This window comes from Pinus tabuliformis, chromosome 3_2, assembly GCF_031772625.1.
Source record: "Pinus tabuliformis cultivar Carrire ecotype Pingquan chromosome 3_2, CPIR1, whole genome shotgun sequence".
NCBI lineage: Eukaryota > Viridiplantae > Streptophyta > Pinopsida > Pinales > Pinaceae > Pinus > Pinus tabuliformis.
Window position 1 is genome coordinate 756,057,712 of NC_142302.1, and position 23,050 is coordinate 756,080,761.

A 23,050-nucleotide genomic window follows, 5' to 3' on the forward strand; every position below is an offset into this window, starting at 1 on the left:
CACGACGGACGTGTTGGATTAGGGAAATTGCGGGCATAGTGTCTTGGTCCTCCGCAATTGTAGCAAATCAACTGTCCTTGACCTCTACCAAGTCCTCCTCCACCTCGGCCTCGTTTGCACCCCTGAAATCATGTCTACACTATCCCTGCATTCTAGTCAAGGGGTTGTGTTTCATCCTGAACCCTGTAGGCAGGGGGTTTGTCCATCATCATTTCATAGCTCTTGCAAGTACGTTCATCATGTCCTACTGACCTACAAAAGTTGCAGAACAACTATTGTGGTGCTTGCACATACTTCTGTAGCAAGTGGCAGTTATCTGTGGCATGTTTTCTAGCTACCTGACAGATAGAGCACCATAAATAAAGCGTCACACTAGGTCCTGCTTGAGCTTTTGGCCTTAAAGGCATCGGTCCTCCTACTGTAAGGTTATTTGTAAAGACTGGGCAATGGTATTTGTCATGACCCTGACTCTTGAATTTCAAGCACCATACTTCCTCACGTACCTTTGGCTGAATCGTCCTGTCCTGCTTCAGACTTTGCATCTCAAGGCACAAACTTTTTAGCTGCACATGGATCTGCTGGACTCCTAGATTAGGATCTTGCATCGGAGTCTCATGTAGTCTTATGGCAATCTCCAAGGCCTCTGACTGAGTTGTTATCTTCTACTACGATAGCGCACTCCTTAAGTGTGGTAGTAGCAAAGCCACAAACCACTCGCGATGCTGTCCATCTGTCAAATTCATGTTGGCTTCATGAATTGTACATTTTAGCCTCTGATCCAGCTCCCAAGGTGTCTCACATGGTTTCATTGTGATTTCTTTGAATCCCAAAATCAATTGCGCTTTAGAATTAGGACTACCAAATTCCCTATTTAGCACTACTTAGATGTCCACTGCTATAGCATTCTAGTTATCGTTGAAGTACTTAAGATACCAGGTTAGTGCGTGATCTTGTAGAGCACTAACCAGTGTCACCTTCTTCATGTGATCATCTATAACACCTTGAGCTTCCCATACAGTCCTCACAACGAACCAGAAGTGGTTTGGGTTCTCATTTCCCAAGCCTTTGAGCAAAGGCAACTTCACAGTGTTTGCCATGCTGAATTGTGGTGGAGGTGGTGGTGGTACAGGTGAAGTTGGAGGTGATGGTGGTGAAGTCGGTGCTAGTGTGGGAGGAGGTGGTATTCGCAGGAATCCTTACCTTATCAACTGAATAGCGCTTCACGGAGAGACCTTTGCTATTCCTTCTTCATCTCTTCATGGAGGTGAAATCAAGGGGCTATACTTCAGACCCTTATTTCCTCCGTTTCTGTAAATTTTTCCACTTCACATAGTCCCAAACATCAAGGTAGTTTCATAACCCATTTTTTTCACAACATTATTTTAATCCAAGTACTCAAATATTTTTCGTACTTACCTCGCAGTCCTTTTAAAAAGCGTCGCTCCACCTCGCTATAGCTGACTGAGGTGTCAACCACGAATTCAGTCACAAATACTCCTATGACACGATCAAGCCAATGATTGACAGTGCGAGCAATCTTATCCTCTGATGCTTCCAACCTTCACACTAGCTCTAGGGTCCACACAATAGGACTGTCAAGTTTCCACCTTCCTTGGCTATCTTTTAGCTTCGTGATTCAATCGTATAGCTCAATAGGAAAGGAGGTGAAAAATATTTCATGGATCTCTGTATACAGGTATCTGTCCAGCCATTATTCTTTTAACAATTGCAGGCTTTTGTTCTCTTGTGCCACGAACTCGTGGATCCTTCTGTCCAACTAGCCTTCAATTTCTTTCTTAGTTGGATTCCGGTGATACGACATCACAAATCGCTTATGTAGATTCTAGTCCCAGTATTGGAACCATTTGTTGGCTTGAGGGGGCCTGAACCTGGTTCAGCGTTAGTTAGCTAAATAAATCCCTACACTACTGGCACTTTCAGCATCAGCCCGTGAAGCGCAGACTGAAGTCTCACCTGAAGCAGTATGGGGGGATGCTGAAACCAACTTTCCGCACCCTTGAGATGGTTGTGATGTCGGTTTATTTTAGCTATACCTACATTCACGCAGGTTGCATAACCCTTTGTTCCACCCTTCAGTACTTTCATAAGAGGGTACAATAGGATTTCACGCAGCCTTAATCTGCAATTTAGGGACTTTCGCACTACTAAGGCAGCAAACAGCGACATCTCCCAAACTAGGCTAAGTGTCTTACTTATCTTATTAACCAATATTAGTTAGCTTTGTGTAAATAGATGTTCTTACTTGCATTCACTTAACCAATACATTTACATACATTCGCGCATCATATAAGGATTATAAGTGAAATTCATACCCAACATAACAAGATTCATAAACAGGAAATAAAGACGCATAAATTGTAGAATACTTCTCTTTATTGATAATTCTGAATGATTACAGACTCGACCCTCCCTGCACACTCAGCAGCAGGGGTCCGTGCACTCAGTTGCAGACTTCTAGGCCTCTGCACACTTAGCTACAGAGCCTCTACCTATGCTACAATCCAAACTTAGACTTCTGCTCTAAATCTATGACTCAATCCTTCATTGATTCTAACTACTTAGAGCTTAGCTCTATTTATACAATCCCATGGTCCGTGGACTATGGGTATATATTTTACATTCCACATTACATTACCAAAATAAGGGCAGAAAACCCTATGGCTCTTTAACACCTACGTGCTCTGCGACCACAAAATGCAGAGTCTTTACACTTGGATTACAAAATTTGACCAAAATATGGGATTTTAGCCCCGAAACTGCCCTTGGGGGATCCCACACCCAACACCAAGGGTTGACCTTCCTGCATTAAGATAGCCCCAATACTAGTACCTAAAGCATCACGTTCAATCACAAAATATTTGGTGAATTTGAGTAGTGCCAATACGGAAGTGTAACACATGGTCTGTTTGAGAGCCATAAATGCCTGTTGTGCTTCATCATTCCATAGGAATGAATTTTTCTTGAGAAGGTTAGTGAGGGGTCGAGAAATGCGACCATAATTGCAAACAAATTTTCAATAGTAGCCTGTGAGACCCAAGAATCTCCTCAAACTCTTCAAGGTCTTTGGTTGGGGCCAATCCTGCATTTCCTGGATCTTTTTGGGATCCACCCTGACACCTTCATGACCCACAATGTGGCCCAAATACTTGACTTCTTCCATGCCAAATGATGAGCCTCTTCATTGGGTAATTATATGGGCCTTAATTCACCTCTTAGCTTAGTCAAACCAATTATTCTCATAACTTATTGCATACTTTTGATTATATTTTTTTTATGAGATGAGTTAGAGTTGGATATTTTTCTTTATGGTCTAATGTGCATTTAATGCAGGATTAAAGGATAAAAGCAAGGAATTTTTGTAGAGATCTTGGTCAAAAATTGATTGGGACCCCTCCATTCGAATATTCCTCCATCATCTCGAAGTGCAAACAGCCAAATCATGACGACTAGAAGGCAGTCGAGCAAATGAAAGACAAAGCACCAATTTATCTTGAGCTTGGGAGCCAAGCCTCCCTAATTTCAAGGAAGTCATTGGAGACTTCATATGTATAAGTAGAGAGGCCTAGGACCTCAGTAGGATTTGGATTTTTGATTGTAAAACTCTATTCTATTTTCGAGCTGTAAGACTTGTGACAACTTTTTATGTAATCCATTGTTTTGATAATAAGAATGGGTTTCATTTTGAGCCAGCACTGAGTTAACTCAGAGGGCTAAAACTCTTGGGTTAGGGCCCAACCCTAGTTGCCAAGGCTCCTTTTTATTGTACATGTATACTAGCATAGATTCATAGTTTAATTATTCATTTTCTTAGTAGCTGCATTTCCATTATAGTAGTGTAGATTACATTGGTTGTATGTTAGTTTGCTTCCATTTGTGCCTTCTTTAAATCAGCAGGTTAGCAAGGAGAAAATGGATCACCATAAGGTTGTCAACAGGTGTCTTGGCCTCAATTCCTCCCTCTAGGACCATGACTTGAGGAAGAGACCCTTCAGCAGCCCCAAAAACATTGATTTCTAGTTCTTGCATGAGCTTTGGAGTTTGTTGTCTTGATTCAGCATTTGGTTCATTTCATTGTCATATTTTTCTATTACTCCATTTTTGCAATAATATCTCACTCATGTTTTCATTACCTTCAGCACTTTCTTCATGCATAATATAGGCAATTGATTCATGCTTTTCTAGTTTATGAAAATGTATCTTGTTGCATAGTTCTTTGAAAACACACATGTTTTAAGAAAAGTAGGTACTTTAGAAGGAGACCTAGACTTCATCACCAGTAGCCACCTTTCACTTCATCCACCCTAGCCATCTCTTGTTCCACCATCACCCTCACTAGTTCTTTTGTCATTTTTCATTAAAATTCCCCTAGATACATTGGACGAATCTAGCCATCTATGATCTTGGATATAGATTCTTGAGTGTTCCTAGACCTTCTAACACCTCATCCCACTCATCACACACCTTTTCCAAGCTTCCCAACACCTCACAATTAGCTCTCGACTGTATCCTATAGGTTTCCTGTAATTCCTATAGGATCATCCTGTAGGTTTCTAGTACATCTTGTAGGTTTTCCGAAAACGGCCTGTTTTGAGGCCGATTTGATGGGGAACCTCTAGGAAGTCACAAAAAGCCTCCTAGGACCCTTCCACACCATCCAACCACTCCATACGCCTTTTAGCCATCCTCAATCCCCTTCCATCCACCTGTCACATCCACAAGAACAATTAATTTGCATACTTTATTTTGCCTAAAAAACCAAAAAATTGAAAATAGATTTAGTTTGGTTTTCTTGCTTACACATTAGTATGATTTGATGCTCTTTAATTCTATAACTTAGATAGCAGCATCAGGTTAGTGATGATTTAGCAATTCTTCTTAGCACATATGTTTAAATGGTTAATTAGGATATGGTGTGATTTAGCATTACATGTTGTTATCTTCATTACTATAGTAGTGTAGCTCTCTTAGAATAGTTTTTCTCTTCTTCCATCAAAGAATCAAGCTTCTTCTGACTTTATAAAAGTCTGGCTTGGAACCCCTGGGGTCTCTCGCCGAATGAATAGTGACAATAGGCAAGACCTTCACTTTTACTTGTGCATATAGCACTATAACCTCCAAGTTTGTACGAACCCTGGGTTGATAAGTAAATCTGGTAGCCTATATTGGCACTCATCACTTTTTGGTGTCATTGCCAAGGAGGTGTCTGAGTAGAATGTGATTATTGCTTTCTTTTCTTCTACTTCTTGTCTTCAATTTTCTGCCATTAGTTTATTTCTGCAAAATTAATCTAGTAGCTTCCTTTCTTTCATTTTTCATTATCTGCTTTCCTTTCCATTCTACAAGTAGAATTTCAATTCAGCAAGTGGCTTTTTCATTCTGTTAGTGATTTTCATTCAATCAACAATTTCATTTCTGCAAAGTACTTTCTAGCTAAAAAAATTACAAAACCAACCCAAAAACATTTCCTTTCATGCCTCGTAGGAATAGGGACAATTTAGGGAAATTTTTGCCAAATACCCCCACTGCATCCAACAACCAACCTTCTCTCTTCTTTGATGGCTGTGAACTGGAGGAACCTTTAGGTGAGCAACCTGACATATTTGAAGAACCTACAGGGAAGAAGAAGAAGAGGAACCCATTCCTACTGAACCAATGGCTGAAAACCAAAATGACAGAGGGAATAGAGAGAGAGTTGAGGGTGCCTTCCCCATCAGGAAACCAACGTGTTATAGATCCATTTGGGAACATCAATTCCCAACATCCAGATTAGTGTTTTAGGGCTCATCAAACTTTAATTTTAGTTGCTTCATGCCCTAAACAAGTCAGCCCTTTGAATGCCTCCTTCCCAGACAGTTTCATGACTTGAAGACATCCAGAAATAGCCTCTAGAGGGACCAGCACAGGTAAGCCCTTGTAAAGGTGCGTTGCAAAGCAGTTGAGTCCACTGCCAGGGTGTGTTGCAGAGCAGTTAAGTCCACTGCCAGGGTGCTCTATGCCAGGGTGCTCTACAGAGCACTTAGGCTTCCTTTCACCTGCATTGGGTGAGAATGAGCGAAATTCACATAGGGTTTGGGGAATATTCTTATCTTTTGGAGTCATCTAGAAGGTTCCCCTACTTATCAACTCCTATGAGCTCGAAAATGGATGAGGAATGAGTTAAGGTGCATCTTATCCTCTCATCCCTTCCTCCATGGAACTAATTCTAAGTATGGAAGGCCATTCAATGCCACCATTTATGAAAAAACCTCCTTCATCTTCCTATAAATTGACCACTCATCTAAGTGATCAGGGGCTGGATTATGTTGAATTGTAAGGAGATAATGCTACTATGAGATTTGGCTTTGAAGCAAGTATTGTAATGCTACAATTTTGTCATGCTTTTGATGTGATGTGGATGGGATCCAAGCTAGAGGAATGGCTTTGAATCAAACACCAATGGTTGTAATTCCTTCTTCTATCTAATAAAGTGTTTGAACCTTTTTCCCATATGTTTGTATTGTTTCATAATGCTTATATGTGTGAATTGTATCTGATTCCTTTCACTTATATTCAATATATCGTGTGCTTTGATCAGTTCTTTGTTTTCTGTTATGTTTACTGGGTACTTATCAAGCATATTATGTACAGGAAGGAGCGACAAGATTGATACAAGGGAGACGAGAGGAAAGCAGAACTATAAGTAGGTCTTCTTATATTCTCATCTTATCTATTGCTTATAGGAAAAGTCTAAAACACTTTAAACTATTGTTCTAGATACAACTACTTATCTAGGGAATTAGTATTTATCTGTAGATACCAAATTCTCCAAAACACAACGGGGACAGTAAGATGAAGAATATAAGCCCCTCTACCCTACCTCATTTCCATGGCCTGACCATAGAAGACCCCAGCACTTTCCTATTTGAGTTTGTTATTATATGCTGAACCTATGACTATATGGATGATGAGAAAAAGTTAAAACTATTTCCATCTACCCTCAAGGATGCAGCATTGCATTGGTTCATGGGCTTACCTGGAGATAGCATCACAACCTGGGCTCAAATGCAGCAAGATTTTAACAACAAATATCGAGACTACTATAGGTCAAAGGATACTAAAAAAGAAATTTTCAAGATGATCGTAGGCCAGGATGAATCCTTAGAAGACTACGAAGAAAGATTCCAGCTCGGTTACAAAAGGGCTAGGTGCATACTTGACCCTGAGTCACTAAAGATGGTCCTGCTTAGGGGAGTAAGAGAAGACCTTCTGGATACCTTACACTTGTTAGTAGGAGGATATATCTACCAATCACCCTATGAGGATATAAAGACTATCTTTAGAAACCATTTTAGGGCAGCTAGGAAAAAGGGTAGGGGTAGTCAACCTATGGCCAGTACATCATCTTCCAACTCATCCATCAATGGTGAAATTGGAAATATGCTGGAAGATTTCAAAAGTGAGATGTTGAAAACCGTTTCCTTGCAAATGGACACCATGAACATCAAAAGGAAGCAAGATGAAGTAGAGAGATCCTTGGCCATATTTTTTCCTAGATGCACCAGGAGGCATCCTAGGAACAAATGTCCATTGAACTGTATTGAAATTTGCCCGGTCTGTGAAGAGAACAACTCCACAGAAAAATGCCCTTTGTTACTCAGACTCAAATATGTATATCAAGGGGCTGAAGGGGTCACTGAGCAACTTTGCTACATTAACTAAAGGAGGCCTCCTGGGCCTAAACCATACCAGCAGGGAATGCAAGGGTCATCCCATTCATATTGCAACCCAAACAAAAACACAAACATACCTTCTTGGGTACCCTCTGCTCATCCTTCCTGGTCTACACCCCCTCCTTGGTCCTATCCATCTCAGTGTCATTCCCATCCAGCTAGCTAGTCATTTCAACCTTACGCTCCGCCACAACCTCAGTGGAATACACCACTCCAGGGGTGGAGGCCCCAATACAATAATTCTCCAGCTCTATTTCCTCCACCACCTGCCCAACCACAACTCCTACGCTCTACTCCACCCAAGCAACCCCAGATGCCTCCCAAGCCAAATTCGAACCCGAACAATAGGCAAGCTCAGCAAGTATACAGTGGAGAGACATCATATCCAACTTATGCTGTGGAAATCCAGGAGATTAACCTAAGATCTGGGAGAGTCCTCCCGGATAACCAACCTCCCCCTCCACATAGGAAGGTTGAGGAAGAAAGAGAGGAAAACAACCATAAAATAAATCCACCCTTTCCTGAGATATTAACCCAACCACTCTAGCGTACCCTAGAAGAAATTGAACTTTTGGGAGAATTGAAAAATCTATGTGTAAAGATCCCCCTTCTCTAGGAAATAAAAGATGTTCCCATTTACAATAAGTTGATTAAGGAGAAATTATTCAAGCATCCAGGAAGAAGAAAAAGGGATGCCCCTACCATTAATGTCATTGGGTAGTTGTCCGACTTAATGCTGGGGTAGGTAATGTGTCCGAAATATTTGGACCCTGGAAGCCTTGTAGTAGATGTGCACATCAATGGCACCATTGTCCCACACACTCTGATTGATCTTGGGGTTGCCATTAATGTGATTACCAAGGACACCACGCTCAAACTCAACCCCCAAGGGTCGTCGAGGATGACCACAACAGTTCTGGAACTTGCAGACTGTTCCACAGTCACCCTGAGGGAATTGTGGAGGATGTGATGGTCTCCATTGACTCCTGGGAGTACCCTACAAATTTTCTAGTTCTCCAGTCTAAAGCTAAGCTCACTAGTTATCCTCTCATCCTTGGGAGGCCATGGTTGGCTGCAGCCGATGCTTACATTAGCTGCAGAGCTGGGAATATGACCATCAAGAATGAACATATGTCCAAGCAATTAGTCATATACCCTCCTACTCAACATTCTCTAGAGCATGATTTACCTTTATGGTTGGAGGAGGAGGAAGAATATGAGGTTTATTCCGCCCAACTTTATGCTCTAGAAGCAACCATGGGAGGAGGACAACAAGATGAGGATGACTTGATTGAACACCTGCTCTAAATTCCAACTCCTGGTTCGTTAACATTAGAAGAAGAAGTAAGGGAAACCCAGAACAATCATCCAATTGACATATGCTTGGTCGATTCCAACCCACTTCGTGTCAAAACCATAGAATTCGGCCCAAAAAAAAGCTTGAAAATTAATCCATCCCTTTCTCCTCTCGAAGAGGAAAAGCTATGCAACATGTTAAAATAAAACCTAGAAACCTTTGCTTGGAGTTACAAGGAAATGAAGGGAGTACACCCCTCAGTGTGTAATCACCACATATACATCAAAGAAGGTTGCAAGCCAGTCTAACAACCACAAAGGAGGATGAATTGAGCTCTTAAAGATATAGTCAAAGAAGAATTGCAAAAACTGCTAAATGCAGGATTCATTTACCCTATCTCTGATAGTGAGTGGGTCTCCCCTTTAGTGTTAGTTCCCAAGAAAAAAGGTAAGTGGAGGATTTGTGTTGATTATAGGGAGTTGAACAAAGCCACAAAGAAGCATGATTTTCCCCTACCCTTCATTGACCAAGTGCTAGAAGGCCTAGTAGGGAAAAAGTTTTTTTCTTTCCTAGATGGATTCAATGGGTACAACCAAATCCAAATCTGCCCAGAAGACCAGGATAAGACCACATTCACCTATCCTTGGGGTAATTTTTCCTATAGGGTCCTTCCTTTTGGCCTATGCAATGCTCCTGCCACTTTCCAGAGAGTAGTCTTGAGTATTTTCACCGAATTAGTACATGATGCAGTGGAAATTTATATGGATGATTTTACATCTTATGGCTATGATTTTCAAGAAGCCCTAACTAATCTAGGAAAAGTACTGCACAAATGCATTGAAATGAATCTATCTCTTAGTCCTGAAAATTGTGAATTCTTAATGACTAAAGGGATCGTGCTAGGTCATTCAATATCTTAGCAAGGACTGCAGGTGGACCCGAACAAAATAGCAATCATACAAAGGGTCTACCGAAGGTTAGTTGGCCTCTCCTTTATTTGGGTTTTTGGCCAAATATTTTGAGTTTATATTGTCAAAAAGTTGTCAAGAGGCCTTAGACATTCAAAAGGGTAAGTTAACCACTGCACCAATTCTCCGAGGCCCAAACTGGGTGCTCCCCTTTCATATTCATGTTGATGCCTCACCCAAAGCCATAGGAGCAGCCTTAGGTCAGCTAGAGGAAAAACTGCCTTATGCCATCTACTTTATCAGTAATAACTTGTTAAAGGCTGAGCTAAATTATACAGTGACTGAAAAGGAACTCTTGGTTTTTGTGCATTCATTAAACAAATTCAGGAATTACATTACAGGCTATCAAACATTTGTGCATACTGACCATGTTGCAATTAAATATTTAATGAGAAAACCAAATGTGAATGCTCGAATTATAAGATAGTTGCTTTTATTATAGTAGTTTGATCTAAACATTGTTGATAAGCCTGGTAAAGAAAATTTTGTTGCAAAATTTTTATCTAGGGTGAATTTTCCTGCAGGTGAAGAAGGAATGGTGGATGACCAGTTACCATATGAGCACTTGTTTGCTATTTCAGTTTTCTCTCCATGGTTTGCTGATATAGCAAACTATTTGGTATTAGCACAGTCCCCACCAAACTTGCCCTCCAAAGAAAGGAGCAAGATAGTCAGGAAAAGCGCCCCCTTCACCTGGATTTGTGGGAATCTTTTCAAACTTGGCTCAGATCAAATCTTGAGAAGGTGTGTAAGGGAAGAGGAATTTTCTGACATCCTTCTGACCTGTCATGATGGGCCTTGTGGAGGTCACTTTGCAGCAAAGAGGACAACATTCAAAGTGTTACAAGTAGGCTATTATTGGCCCACTCTTCATCGAGATGTGAAAAATTACACTAGTCAGTGTGATTGGTGCCAGAGGATGGGAAAGCCTACTCCAAGAGATGAAATGCCCCTACAGCCTCAAGTGACATTTGAGCCATCTGACAAGTGGGACATAGACTTCATTGGGCCTATCAACCCTCCTTCAAAGAAGAAACATTACATTATTGTGTGCACTAATTATTTGACTAAGTGGGAAGAAACCAAGGCAATTAAGGCAGCAACAGAAGAGAAGGTAGTTGAGTTGCTAAGGGAGAATGTATTCTACAAATTTGGGTACCATAGAGAGCTAGTCACAGACCAAGGCAGCCAGTTTACCTCCAATATAATTGAAGAACTGTTCAACCATCACAAAATCAAGCATAGGACCTCCACTCCCTATCATCCACAAGCTAATGGGCAAGTGGAGGTGACCAACAGGGCACTGGAGGGAATCTTAACCAAGGTAGAGAGCAGTAGCAAGGAGGATTGGGTAGAGAGACTAGTTGAGGTCACCTAGGCCTATAATACCACATGGAATACCACCACTAGATTTACACCCTATGAGCTGGTCTATGGGAAAAAGGCCTTGTTGTCCATTGAGTTTGAATATAGCACATTAAGGATGGTATCCCAACTAGTTTTGGATCTAAGTCATGCACAGAAAGAGAGATTGTTCCAATTGAATGGCATTGGATGAATTCAGAATGCAGGCCCTCCTACATACAAAGATAGTTCAGCTTCATAGGAAGATATCGCATGATAAACATATTAAGGAGAAGCAATTTCAAGAGGGTGATTGGGAATTTTTATATGATTCTAAGTATAAAGACTTCAAGGGAAAGCTAAGGACAAGATGGCTTGTACCTTATGTTGTGGAAAGATGCCATGATAATGGTTCAATGCAAATCAGAAGTATAGATGAAGAAGCCATTCCGTTGCTTGTTAATGGGCACCGATTGAAAATGTACAAAATACCTTTATCAAAACAAGAGTTCATTGACAATATCAATAAAACAGTGATGATGGTGGAGAAAGTTCCAACTCCTCCCTCATCAAGTCACTAAAAAAGAAAAGAAAAGGAAAAAAGAATAAGGACTCGATGAAAACCTCCATGAGGCGCCCGAGTCCCATTTTTTGGAGGCGGCCCAATGATGAAAAATAAATAAATAAAATAAGAAGATCGTTGGGTGAAAACCTCCCTTGAGGTGCCCAGGGCAAAAATCTAGGGTGAAAACCTCTCTGAGGCAGCCTAGTTTTTTTTTCAAAAAACAAAAAAGAGAGAAAAAGATATAATTGTTATTTGCAGGTGGGCGAGAAAGATAGTCAAGGAGAAAAAAGAGGATCCAAAGGGAACCCTGCTTCACACATATTCATCTCCTCCACTCCTCACCATGCATCCCTCCATCATTTCTATCATTTTTCCACTCCATTTCTTTCATTTATGCGAACACTGTGTTTTCTACAAGATCTCTTGTATTTCTACAGGATCCCATGAAAACCTACAGGATGATACTGTAGGAATTACAATGGCCCAGAAAACCAATAGGAAGCAATCTGAGGGCACATGGTACGCTTTTTGGGTCCCTGAGATTCATTCTAGGCATGATCTAACATCTCACCTCATCCACCATCATCATCATCATCAAAAAAAAAAATAGTTTATGCCAATCATCGAAAAAAAAGAAAAAAAAGAAAGACAGAGAGGCGTAAGAGCATTACCTGAGTGTCATTTTCTCTACACACACTCCTACTCCCTCTGTCCATTCATTGCACCATCCTCACAGCCCCAGCCAGCAACATGATTAAAGAATTCTAAGGGAGAAGCAGCTACAGGACATCCTGTAGGAAATCCTATAGCAGCCTATCCCACAGAATGCCAATCACCAGCTACAAGTCTTCACTAGGATGATCCAAGAGCTCCACAGCAGCAACAACATTAGATCTTCAGTCACAAATACCTGCAAAAGCCAAGAAACCATTAGCAGACAGCAAGAGGAGGAAGAAGAATGGCATGCAACAAATAAACAACGTAGCACCTCTAATCTTCGACAACTGCAGCATGGCATCAAAACCACAGGTAAGTATCCCGCTCGCTCACTCATATGCATCATTTAATCAAAAGTTGTAAGGGTTATGAGATAGTTGGTTTATAAGTGAAAAGGTGGCCAGTTAACTTGGCCACCTTCGTTCAGTCAGCACATGCAAAACCGGGTGTCCTCTCACACGTGGCTGCAGTCAACTCAAAGACAGCAGGGGAGTAGGATAAGAAGTTTTTAAAATACAAATCTACGAGGTGGGAACTAATTACGAGGAGTGGGAAATGATGAGGTGGTAGTGGGGACCAACAGTCCAAAAATGGCAACGTACCTCTGTTGCTAGCACACCACCTCACCCCGAAACACCATAAAGGGAAATAAAACATCATTCGCATGCATTCATGCATTCCACCTCCTCGAAACTCCCTCACTCAAGTCGCTCTCATAACTCTGGCCACCCACCAAAAGCAAGGATCCATCATTCTACACAGGAATTCCTACAAGAGCATGCACAGGAATTCCTATAGGATATAGTCTATAGGATACAGTCTACAGGATACACAGAGGTAGTCTACAAGATAGGCAGAGAAGATTTCAAGAAGGGATATCACGGGAATTGTCCACTGCCACCATTCTAAAGAGGTAGGCTCTAAAATTCCATCCCCATTTACAAACAAATGAACTAGAAATACTCTAAAATCTAGTGAATTTAGCAACTGCGAGAGGTGAATACCATACACATTCAAGTCTGTTTTGCTCCTTCATTTAAAAAATTTGTGTCAACCCTCTCATTTTTTCCTTAAGCTTCACAAGCAGGATGATAGGAGGGTTTAATAGGAGAGAGCCCACAAACAATGTGAGGCTACAACAACACCCCTAGGTGCTTGAAATATTTACAAGGCACAACTGGATGGGGTTTTTCGAAAAATTCACAGGGTATGATGATGAGGTGGCTCAAGAATTTTCTCATTCCCTCACTCCACACAGCAGAATCCATGCCACTGTTTTAGTTAGAGGCCTCACTATAGATCTCACCCCAGAGCTCATCAGTAGGGTCACCACACTTCCCCTAGGAATTCCATGGATAAAAGAAGACAAAGGAGACAGTCAGGTGGCAAAAAGGAAATTATTTTTAGAAGGTGAAGAACCCACTAAGGACAAAAATGGAGTAAGGAGGGACATTCTGCCATACCCATGGAGTGAGGTAGGCTACCAACTCATAAAATATATCTCATGTGAGGGTAGATATAGTGTTGTTTATGGCTATCATTTCAGGATCCTTGAAGAATTAAGATTTGGGGTAGAAACACCAATTCACCAAAGACTCAACATACCCTATTTCTTGATGTAATCACTCATAGACTCCAACAACAAAGTGAAGGAAGGAAATTCCCAACAATTGTCTCACCATGGGTTGATTAGGATCCTCACTGAAGATGCCCTCCAAAACCTCAAAATCCCTATAACATGGTCAATCTTCAGAGACTTTCCAACAGAGGATGACATCAAAACCCTCACTTATGATGTTAGTCCTTCTGTCAGTGAGGAGGAGGAAAAACAGGAAGAGGAAGATACAGAGCTAGATAAGGATGATATGGATGAAGAAGAAGCTGACACAGAGGAACATGATGAAGCAAAAGAAGAAGAGGGAAAACAGAAGAAGGATGATGATGAAACAGAGGAGGAAACTAAGGAAGAAACTGATAGAGATGATGAAGATCCACAAGAGGAAGAAGACAAAAAACCAGAGAGGAAGAAGGCATGGAAACAAAAGGGAAGGAACACAAGCAGAAGTCAACTAGGGTGTCCCTAGAGGCCATTGAGAGAGAGGTAGCAGCTTCCCTCACTGCTCTCAGCACCCCAGTCAAGCAAAAAGGAAAAAGGAGGCAAACCCCACTATATTTCAGAATAAGAAAGAGCACAAGAATCAAACAAGGGAAGCCACAAATATCAACAAAAATTCCTATTGAGATTGAAGATTACCCTACTCAAAGAGACAAAATTCCTTCCCCTAAGTCACCAATCACATATGTAAGGAGGCCTAATACTAAATCAACTTCCTCAAAGGGTAAGGAAATCCTACAGGATCCACAACAAAACCTACAGGAAGCAAAAACAGTCCTACAGGATACTCTGCTGAAACTACAAGAGGCACAGAAATTGGAAAGCAAGGTAGGGGAGAAACAAGAAACAAAAGAAGAAGACCCAGAGACAAAGGAACCAAGCCCCCAACCTAACCTGGACTCCTATTACTAGTTTATTGAAGGAGGCAGGGTAATACCTCAAAATGTTTCCATCCCATTGTTTTTCAAATCTGAGAAGGTGAGGGCCAGAACCCACTAATGGATGCAAATCGCTAAGTCAAAACGGGTGGAAGACATTGGGCACATGGAAGAGAAACTCAAAGAAATGGGCAAAGTGCTAAGTGGCTTAAGGGACAGAGAAGCAATCATGAGAAGTCAACTTGAGAGAGAAAATGCATGGCTAAGGGGACGACTGCAAGAAAGAGAGAACCAGCTAGCATCTATGGTCAGCCTCTCCTTGGAGGCCATCCATTATAGGGTGCCAGCTAAATCCTATGCTATTTTCCTCAAAGAACAATGGCTACAATTTCATATTAAGACACTAGCACAGAGGGCAATCATGCCATTTCAGGACTATAGGCAGTTTATTGATCTTTGTGATCATAGTACACTAGAGGATAGGGCCAAAATGGCTAAGCTTTATTTGCACAACATGGCCCTCACAGACATGAATGTTTGGGACCCTAATGCCAAGCTAGGAGATATACAATTAATGGCTTTGGAATCATGGATGAACCCTGAGGAGTCAAGAGCTGCAGAGATGAAAAGAATATTGGCCAAAGAGCAAAATGAACCTCTTTTTAGCAAGGCTAAACAATCAAATCCCATGGCCCTAATCAACACCCATAATTTGATTGCAAATGATCCTCAAGTGGCACATATATATCTTATTGCCCAAGAGAAATAAATTTCACATTTTGAGGATATGTTTAGGCTGCTAGGACATGATATTATACATGCCTACCTAAGGAGATGGAACACATTACCACACAGCTTGAAGATAAGAGAATATCACTCCCCTCAAAGGTTGAGAGAGGCACTCAACAAGACAACTATGTATAAGCAATCAATGCAAAGGTTGAAGGTCAATTGTATAGGCCTTAAACTCAGTCCACCACTACTCCTAGGGATGCTAGAAGGGAGAAAAGAAGAAGAGGAAAAGAGGCAGTGGGAAGAAGTAGAAGAGAAAGCAGGCTTCTATGAACAAGAAGAAGAGACCACAGCAGAGGAATGGGATGTCAGAGAGGCTACCAGAGCCATGAAGGACATGGATATTGACTAAGTTGCTCAGAGGATGAGAAAAACTTTCAGTAGGGGGTGATGATGAGCCTCATCATTGGGTAATTATATGGGCCTTAATTCACCTCATAGCATAGTCAAACCAACTATTCTCATAACTTATTTTATACTTTTTATTATATTGTGTTTATGAGATGAGTTAGAGTTGGATATTTTTCTTTGTGGTCTAATGTGCATTTAATGCAGGATTAAAGGATAAAAGAAAGGAATTTTGGCAAAGATGTTGGTCAAAACTCGAATGGGACAAGGGAGAGGAATTATAGGAGGGAATTCCTCCTCATTTACTACCCCTACATTCAAATATTCCTCCATCAGCTCGAAGTGCAAACAACCAAATGATCAGGACTAGAAGGTAGCTGAGCAAGTGAAAGACAAAGCACCAGTTTATCTTGAGCTTGGGAGTCGAGCCTCCCTAATTTTAAGGGAGCCATTGGAGACTTCAAATGTATAAGTAGAGAGGCCTAGGACCTTAGTAGGATTTGGATTTTTGATTGTAAAATTCTATTCTATTTTCGAGTTGCAAGACTTGTGATAGTTTTTGATGTAATCCATTGTTTTGATAATAAGAATGAGTTTTTTTTTGAGCCAGCACTGAGTTAACTCAGAGGACTGAAGCTCTTGGGTTAGGGCCCAACCTTAGCAGCCAAGGATCCTCTTTATTGTACATATATACTAGCATAGATTCATAGTTTAATTGTTCATTTGCTTAGTAGTTGCATTTCCATTACAACGGTGTAGATTAGATTGGTTGTATGTTAATTTGCTTCCATTTGTGCCTTCTTTCAATTATCAGGTTAGCAAGGAGAAAAAGGATCACCATAAGGTTTTCAGTAGGTGTCTCAGCCTCACTTCCTCCCTCTGGGACCATGACTTGAGGAAGAGACCCTTCAGCAGCCCCAAAAACACAAAGTTCTAGTTCTTGCATGAGCTTTGGAGTTTGTTGTCTTGATTCAGCATTTGGTTCATTTCATTGTCATCTTTTTCTATTACTCCATTTTTGCAATAATATCTCACTCATGCTTTCATTCCCTTCAACACTTTCTTCATGCATAATATAGGCAATTGATTCTTGATTTTCTAGTTTATGAAATGTATCTTGTTGCATAGTTCTTGGAAAACACACATGTTTTAAGCAAAGCAATTACTTTAGAAGCAGACCCAAAGTTCATCACCAGTAGACACCTTCCACTTCATCCACCCTAGCCATCTCTTGTTTCACCATCACCCTTACTAGTTCTTTTGTCATTTTTCATCAAAATTCCCCTAGATACATTGAGCGAATCTATCAATCTTTGATCTTGGATATTGACTCCTGCGTGTCGCTAGACCTTCTAACACCCCATCCCGTTCATCACACACCTTTTCCAAGCTTCCCAATGCCTCCAACACCTCACAATTAGCTCTCGGTTGTATCCTGTAGGTTTCCTGTAATTCCTACAGGATCATCTTGTAGGTTTCCAGTACATCCTGTAGGTTTTCCTGAAATGGCCTGTTTTGAGGCCAAATTGATGGGGAACCTCTAGGAAGTCACAAAAAGCCTCCTAGGAACCTTCCACACCATTCAACCACTCCATAAGCCTTTTAGCCATCCTCAATCACCTTCCATCCACATATCACATCCACAAGAACAATTAATTTGCATACTTTATTTTGCCTAAAAAACCAAAAAAGTGAAAACAGATTTAGTTTAGTTTTCTTTCTTACACATTAGTGTGGTTTGATGCTCTTTACTTTTGTAGCTTAGATAGAAGCATTAGGTTAGTGATGATTTAGAAATTCTTCTTAGCACAATTGTTTAAATGGTCAATTAGGATATGGTGTGATTTAGCATTACATGTTGTTTTCTTCATTACTACAGTAGTGTAGCTCTCTTAGAATAGATTTTCTCTTCTTCCATCAAAGAATCAAACTTCTTCTGACTCTATAGAAATCTAGCTTGGAAACCCTGGGGTCTCTCACCAGATGAACAGTGACAACAGGAAGGACCTTCACTTTTACGTGTGCATATAGTACTGTCACCTCCAAGTTTGTATGAATCCCGGGTTGATAAGTAAAGTTGGTAGCCCAAGAGTTGTAGCATCCTTGCTGCGATACTAGCACTCATCACCAAAATAGCACTTGGACAGTTTGGAAAATAATTTGTGCTTCCGGAGCAGTTGCAAGAGTACGACTACATGCTAAAGATGTTTTTCCCAAGTGAGTCTGTAGATGAGAATGTCACCAAAGAAAACAAGGACAAATTTTCTAATATATGGTTTGGGCAAGTGATTCATGAGACTCTGAAAGTGGATGCAGAATTACAGAGACCAAATGGAATGACCAAGAATTCATAATGGCCTTCATGAGTTTGGAAAGAAGTCTTGGAAATGTATACTTCTTTCACGCGTATTTGGTGATAGCCCGAGTGAAGATCTAGCTTAGTAAAGAATTGAGCACCATTTAGTTCATCTAACAAATCATCAACAACTGGGATAGGGAATTTATCTTTGACCATGAGCTTGTTGAGGGCCCTGAAGTCTGAACACATGCACCATTCCCCATATTTATTGAGCACCATGACCACTGGTGATGAATAAGGACTAATGCTAAGACGAATGACATCGGCTTCCAGGAGTTCCTTGATGATTTTTTCAATTTCATTCTTTTGGGCGAAAGGATATCTATATGGGCGCACATTCGGCAGTTGTGCCCCTGGGACCAAAGTGATGCTATGATCATGCTCCCCTCTAGAGGGTGGAAGCTCTTTAGGTTTGTCAAAGACCTGTTGGTGCAGTTTAAGACCTGTTGCATCTCAAGATGAATATGAAGAGTAGTGGGCTTGATGGCCTAGATGGCATTAAATTGGGTGATAACTCCATGATGGCCCCTTTTCAACAAATTTTCCATTCGATGTGAGCTGATGATAAAAGGAGCACCTACCTGGAGTCCACGAAGGGCACACATGTGGTCATTCTGCTTTAAACTCATATATAACTCCTGGAAATCCATTGTGATTGGGCCTAGTGTGCGAAGCCATTCAGCACCCAAGACAATATCACAACCACCCATGTTGATCACAAACAAGTGGGTCTTTAGGTGGTAACCTCCCATCTGAAGTTTAATACTTTCACAGCGACCTTCACATTTCATTGTCCCCCCATCAGTAATCTGGACTTGGAAATTAGAGACTTCCCTAACAAAACAATTAACAGCTTCGGCAACTCTCTGATGGATAAAGTTATGAGTGTTGCCACTACAATCAATACTACTATAGGGTGATGTTTAATAAAACCTATGATTTTGAGAGTTTGGGGCACAAAAATGACTGCCAAAGCATGTAGCGAGATAATTGGTTCTTCTGGAATAGTTGGGAGCTCATTGTCCCGCTGGGTGTCCTCATCTAGTCCCTCAAGGGGTGGGGCTTCCTCAGATGAACTGTAATCAGTAACATCAATTTAGAAGAATTTGGGTTCCTTGCATTTATGCCCCGGAGAGTATTTGTCATCACAGTAGTAACACAAACCTTGTTTTCTTATTTCAACCTTTTTTGCGAGGGACACCTTTTGAACCTTAATTGTTTGGGTAGTGCCCTAAGCCTAGGTGGGGCGTCCCTTGGCTATGAAATTTGGACGAGGCGACTGGGCAGTGAAAACACGTTCCACTTCGATAGCCTTTTTGCAAGCATCCATCCATGTGGGTGGGTGGTGCATCTAGACATGGGCTTGGATGGCTTCTTGGAGACCACTTATAAAACATTCCAAGTAGAATTCATCTCCCAGACCTTCTGTGCAGATGGCCAATGTCTCAAAGGATGCAATGTAGTCTTTTATTGTGTCTGTCTATTGGACCTTAGTAAGATGACCCAAAAAATTAGATTCGCAGTCAAAGTGGTCACAAATGGATTTTGAGAACACCTACTACGTAATTTTCCCAGGATATCATTTCCGATGCCACTGCCACCATTGCCATCTTTCTTGGTCCAAGTAAAGGCCTCCCAGATGTAGTTTAGTTTCATCATCTATGATATCATTCAGAGTGAAATATTGGTCCATTTATGCTACCCATACGACTGGATTAGAGACATCAAATTTGTACATGTCCAGCTGGGGTGGTCGAGGGTGGGAATGTTGGTGATTTCCATGGAAGTGAATATGATGGCTAGATTCACCTTCAAGGTCTTCATTAAACCCATGTGCCTCTGATTGCAACCCCAACTTGCCCCTTCTGAATGTGTCCATGAATTGCTTCATCTGGTCCGCTAGGCTCTTGAAAGAAGCCAACTGTTTTTCAAGGTTCTCGATATTCTCGTTGGCCATGGCTTGAGCTCTGGTTTCTACCATACACAGATCCTGGTCACTTGTTGTCACTTTGAAAAACTTTGGGACCACGCAAAAATTGAAGATGACAAGTGAATGGTACCACCTCGATCAGCATGTCATCCTGATTCTTATGGGCTATCTCTTATAAGCATCCCGGGAAGGCCTATTTTTTTTTACTCCGAATGGAGTTTTACTCCCCACTTATCAATACTACAGTGGCCAATTTCCAGAAAACTTAATCCTTCCCAATTTCCTGCGAGAATCACCCCAGGGTATAGGAGCCACAAGCCTCCCTACACAAATGGTCAGATCTGCCTGTGAAACCCTCAACTGTTGAATGTGAGTTGGACTGCGGCGGCGAGAGAACCCCAACTGCTAGATCTGCATGGTACTATGGCGGTAGACCCTCAACTGGTGGATCTGATTGTTGCAGCAGTGACACAACCCCAACTTCTAGATCTGATCTGGCAAAGAAGATAATGGGTGATCTTCAGAGAGACAAGGGAACTATGGTCTCAAGGAGTGTCAGGTGCTACAGATCGCAATATACATAGGGGTCCAATAGTAGTACTCAGCCCAATCTTTCAGGGCACTGACTAAGGAGGATCAACCGTACCCTTAGCCATACTACCCAACTACCATATCATAAGTGCGAGTAATATCACTGAGTGTTGTTCTTGGTGTACTGTAGCAGCAAGACAGCCGACAGTTTATCTAAGGCGAGGTTTCAGGTGAGCCTAGGGGGCTTCCGATATAACCAGAGGGTACATGGAAGACAATCCGTGTGTAGTTCTATCTAATGCGCTACTACTCGAAGGGTTCCCACAAGGGTTACAAGGGAATCCAACAAGCGTGACCACCTCTTGTATTTCTTACGTGCATGCCTCCCAAAATCCGCAAGTTTATGGGCTCAACGACAAATCCCATGGTTTAAAGATGCCAGAACAAGTCCCTAGCCTAAAAAAAAAACTGCTAAAAATGGAGATACCACCAGCCCTGGAAAGTGCTCCGATACCACTTGTTATGCTCTTGACCTATGGGTAGATGCCAGAATACCAAATATATGCAGAAATACAACCCAAAACACAGAAAAAAATGACAAAAAACAGCAAGTATTTTATTATTCAAAGATGAAAGCAATGCTCACTTGCCTCTTCGAGGGGGCAACCTCCAACAGAGCAGAGCTTGATAACAAAATAAGACACAATGCTCCTCAATGGGGAGTCTCTATCCTTTATATAAGATTCATACATGCAATACTATGGGTCAGTACCATGGTTCTCTCAATACCGTCTATCTAATACCATGGCCCATTTGCAACTAACTGTGGTCCCTTTCTTTAATCGCGAGTCAACCACTTACAATTATTAATACGGGCTTTATTGACTCTTTAACTAACTATAACTATGACTCGAACCTATTACATAAATAAAGGGTTTAGGGTTGGACCCTAACATAATGTTACTAATGGGTCCAATATGAAAATTTGATGAAACGTGGCCTTCATATTCTATTGTTGTGTACCAGGAGTATCCAGTCTGAAAATTTATGAAACGTGGTCCCTGGAGGATATTGAGGGTTGGAGCCTTCAATGAGGAAGTCGAAGCTTCCTCCCAATAGTGGCTGGTGATTAGATTAGGGGGTTGGAGCCTCCATTGTTTCAGCACTCTTTCTGGTGTTGTACCACTGCATATATTCTTGACCAAATTGATTATCAATTCGGAGTCAGCCTCAATGATGGCATTATGTAAATTTTTTTCCATCAAGATTTCTAGGCATTGCTCTAAGGCCATTAGCTCTGCCATATTGTTAGTGGCTTTCCCCAAATGACTATGAAAGATGACTTTTATGTTACCCTACTCATCTCTTATGACTCCACCATAACCAGCTGCCCCAGGATTTCCTTTAGAGGCACCATCTATATTAAATTTCAAAAAACCAGGGGGAGGAGGTTGCCAGAAGTCCTTCTCCATTATTGTATGCCTTACAATCTTGCTTATTCCCTGGGGGAAAGGAAACTGTAGACCCAAATGCAATAGTATTTGTGCATCCTGGTCTTGAGGTGGGTTCTCATGGGGTTCTTTTATAAGTGTTCCCATAGTCTCTTTGAGTTGTCTAATGATCTGAGCTATGATGCTCTGGGATGAGCCAATTCTATTCTTGAAAATCCTATTGTTGCACTCTTTCCAGACATTCCAGATTAAAAGGCCTGGAACCAGAGTCCAAGCTTTGTTGATTATTTCATTATCTGAGAAGTTTTTCCTCCAATTCTTCAAAGTTTTAGTGATACTAAAGTTTTCCTTATCTGTTTGTTTGAAGATTGAAGCCACCCAATTCCACAAGGAAGAGGTGAAAGGGTAGAGGTTGAGTAGGTGTTCCATAGTTTCTTCTTGTGATTCACACAAATGGCATCTAGATGGACCGACTACACCTCTTTTCCGAAGGTTTTCCCAAGTCAGGATTTTTTTATGTTGCAC